General features: G+C 45.0%; 1 protein-coding gene across 1 annotated transcript in view; it reads right to left on the minus strand.

Annotated features, from left to right (window-relative positions):
- LOC101847250 (probable serine/threonine-protein kinase DDB_G0276461) overlaps positions 1-3,912 on the minus strand; it is a gene marked incomplete at its 3' end in the record, with an annotated part of 42,722 nt that overhangs the window by 32,264 nt on the left and 6,546 nt on the right.

The raw sequence follows: 3,912 nt of genomic DNA on the forward strand, positions 1-3,912 counted from the left end.
TCGATGCACTCGTCTCCTCCAAAGACACCGTCATGCCAGACTCAACTTGACACGTTTGCACTGGCGATGGCTAAATGGCCAGTGGAACAGAGTGATGTTTTCTGACAAGTCCAGATTTCTTTTGGATCGCCACGATGGAAGACAGAAAGTCTACCGGAGACGTCATGAACGTTATTTATCTCAGTGTGTCAGTGCTGCTGATGACAAATGTAGTATTATGGTATGGGAATCCATAACCAGTACCGATAAATTCGATCTAGTCATTATCAACGGTAATCTGACTGCCCAGAGATACATCAATGACGTTCTCTATCCACACCTTCTGCAGTTTCTGGCTCGCCACAGGAACAATGTCGTGTTTCAGCAGGACAATGCAGCGACACATTGTGCCTTTGTTACCCAGAGATTCTTACAACAAAAATTACGTACGCGTTGTAACACCGTTGCCAGTATTATCCCCAAATTTAAACGTGATTGAGCACCTCTGCGACACAATGGACAAGGAAATTCGCACCCTTCGGCCACCCCCAACGACAATCCCACAACTGCAGCAATCATTAATTAATGCTTGGAATAATATTCCCCAGCAATTTATCCGACGACTTGTGCAATCCATGAAGCAGTGATTCACTTTAGTCATCAATGGTGGTGGGAGTTACACCCGCTACTAATTCTGGGATTTTGGACATTTGAATAGGTGTTATTAATTTCTAATAAAAGGTGTGCTTTAGGTCGTTTTCTTAGTTTTTTTGTCAGCATTTATTGAAAAAATGGCAAACCTTTCAAAATTCATTGGCAATACGGCATTACTAAGGTAAAGAACGGAAATAATGCACAGAACGGAGGGTGCCCACTTTCTTTTGCTCGTCAGTATATATGGTTTTATAGTTGTTGGCCTTCTGTTTTATCATATTTAGATTGGAAGCTTTCATTGTGAGTTTGTGTCATCTTTAGATTTTACAGAAATGATGCAAGCTTCCAGTCCGTGCCGTATCGTGGGTCTCAGCAGTCAAGGGCAGACAACAGAAGTCATGGAGAGGGATTGTAGTGGGGAGATAATCCTGGACAGGACTTGTTTCTATGCAGAGGCTGGTGGGCAGGCTTCTGACAGTGGATTCTTGGAGTCTGAGGTGATTAGGGGGTAGTGTGCATGTGTGTGTGTGTGTGTGTGTGTGTGTGTGTGTGTGTGTGTGTGTATGTGTGTGTGTGTGTTGGGGGGGAAGGGGGGGAGGGGGGACATCGGACAATAAAGTTTGGATTTTTGGAGTTCGAGGTGTGAGCAGTAGTGTGTATGGATGTGTATGCACAGACACTCAAGCTTTCACACATGTGCATGTTCAGTCAAACATGGGTAACTCAAACATGTTAGGGATGGACAAATCGCGACCTCAGTGCTTTCTTGTCCTATCTCCATTTTTTAAAATACTGAAAATGTGAATTCTTCCTTTCATTCATTCTTTCTTAGGAACTGTTTTTTTTTTTTCCTTCTTCTTCTTCTATCCCGTGGTTGGGGCAACCGTTGGGGCACCACTGCATTGGAATACCAGCTCTGGCCATCGATTTTTGTCCTCTGCTCTCCGCAGATTGTCACCCATCGTCTTTCCTGTCCACTCTGTAATATTGTCCTCCCATCTCCTTCTCTGCCTTCCTCTTTCTCTTTCCTTGTACGGTTCCTTGCAGGATTGTTCTGGCACGTCCTGTGGATCTTGTGACATGCCCATACCATTTTAGTTTTCGTCTCTTCACTGTGGTCAGTAGATCTTCATATTGTCCCACTGTGTTGGTGATTCTCTTTCGTACTTCAGCATTTGAAACGTGGTCTTTGTACGAGATGTCAAGGAGTTTGCGGTAACATCTCATCTCTGTGGTCTGAATCTTTTTCTCTAATTCTGCTGTTAGTTGTCCACGACTCGCAGGCGTATAAAAATATTGAGATGACCAGTGAGCGCATTAATCTAATTTTTGAGCTGTGCGTGATGTTTCTGTTCCTCCAAATAGGCTTCAGTTTTGACAGCGCAGCTGTTGTTTGCGCGATTCTGGAGAGAATTTATGGCCTTGAGCCTTCATCTGAGACGATAGATCCGAGGTATTTGAAGCTGTTGACGGTCTCAAGTATCTCGCCCCTGACTTTGATGTCTGCGTTGTCATTAGCTTGGTTTTCTCGGCACTGATCTCCATGCCGTAGGCTGCTGAGGTTGTGTCCAGCCGCTCCACTAGTGTGGCGAGCTCCTGTTCTTCTCCTGCTAATCCATCGATGTCATTGGCAAAACGCAAGTTAGTAATTGTCCTGCCTCCAATACTGATTGTTCCATTGTGGTCTTCCAGAGTGTCAGTCATGATTCGTTCTAGGAAGATGTTGAAGAGAGTGGGAGAGAGCAAACAGCCTTGCCTCACCCCGACCGTTGTCCTAAACCAATCCCCCATGCTGCCGTTAAGGTAGACTGCGCTGGAGGCCTTGTCGTTTAGTTGTTGTATGACGTTGGTCAGGTTGGCGCTGATGTTATATTTCCTCATGGTTGCCCATAAGGCTGCATGCCAGACCCTGTCGAAGGCCTTTTTTAAGTCCACATAGATATGGTATAGGTTTTGTTAGTGTTGGAGGTACCTCTCGCACAGTATTCTGAGGTTGAAGATCTGTTCTGTTGTGCTGCGCCCTACTCTAAAGCCTGCCTGCTCTTCGGCAATGATCTTCTCTGCCTGTGGTTTCAATCTGTTCAGCATTATCTTCAACATAACCTTACTGGGGTGGCTTATTAGACTGATGGTGTGGTAATTCTGACATAGTTGCAGGTTACCTTTCTTGGGGTTGTCATTTCATGTGGTGATTCTTGGGCAGAGAAGCTTGGCGGTGCCCATCCCTCTCCAAGCTCTTAACCGTAGGCCGATGTCCACGAACATGATGTGGGTCGCCCCCGATTGCATACACTTGACCGTTGAGCTCAGCTTGGAACCCTTCCGCTCTGACCGTTGGGTCCGTCATGGGACCCTTCCGCTCATGGCCGTTTGATGCTGCTCATCCGCCCAGTGGTGTAGTGTAAACACCACCCCCTCACATGGTTTAGTCTGCCAGCTGAAGCGGTGTACCGGGATATGGCGCTGTGGAGCCACATGTGAGAGATTTAGAGGATGTGCAAGGACCAGTGATGCCCGTCCGCCCTACCAGGTAGGGTGCAGCATTCCAAACATCAAAGGTACTACCTCACACAGAGCCCCCTATACCCCTATACTGTTTTCACTATCATTAATAATGGAGGTAGGACAAGAAAGCATTGAAGTTGCGAAATGTTTTCAACAGATTCATGATTTGGATAAACCATAGCTAAAAATTTAAGAGATATCGGTAGGGAAATGGAAAATTGTTCAAGCTATCTGGGATTTCATGTTGTTTTTTTTGTCCCTGTTATATTAAAAAGGTTTTATTCTGATCTTTCCCTCCTCATTGCAGACAGGCCAGTTCTCTGTGACAGAAGTACAGAATAGACAAGGGCTTGTTGTTCACTACGGTCACGTCTCACAGGGATATCTACAGAACGGTCAGTCAGTCACTCCAAGCATTGCGCCGGTGGGTACATCTGAGCTCTGAGGCTCAGTGTGTAGCTTTTTTACCAGTTTATAATACTCTATAGTGAGGCAGGGTGGTGAAATCAGGCGCTTATCAAAATGATGACAGTAAAGAAACTGGCATTTTTCCGCTGGACTTGCCATCTAGTTCTATATCGAAATTTTGCTTTTTAGCTCAACAGTTAGTCCATTTAAGAACCCATTTCTGTGTGGATTTTACTGAAATATAATATGTTGATTAAAGGCACAAAAAATGTACATTTTCAGTTTTTTCGGACTCTCAAGGTAAGGAAATAACCAAAAATTGACGAGCCAGCCTGATTCCACTATGTCGTGACACATTGGGTTGTT

Source organism: Aplysia californica, unplaced genomic scaffold (genome assembly GCF_000002075.1).
Source record: "Aplysia californica isolate F4 #8 unplaced genomic scaffold, AplCal3.0 scaffold00100, whole genome shotgun sequence".
Taxonomy (NCBI): Eukaryota; Metazoa; Mollusca; class Gastropoda; order Aplysiida; family Aplysiidae; genus Aplysia; species Aplysia californica.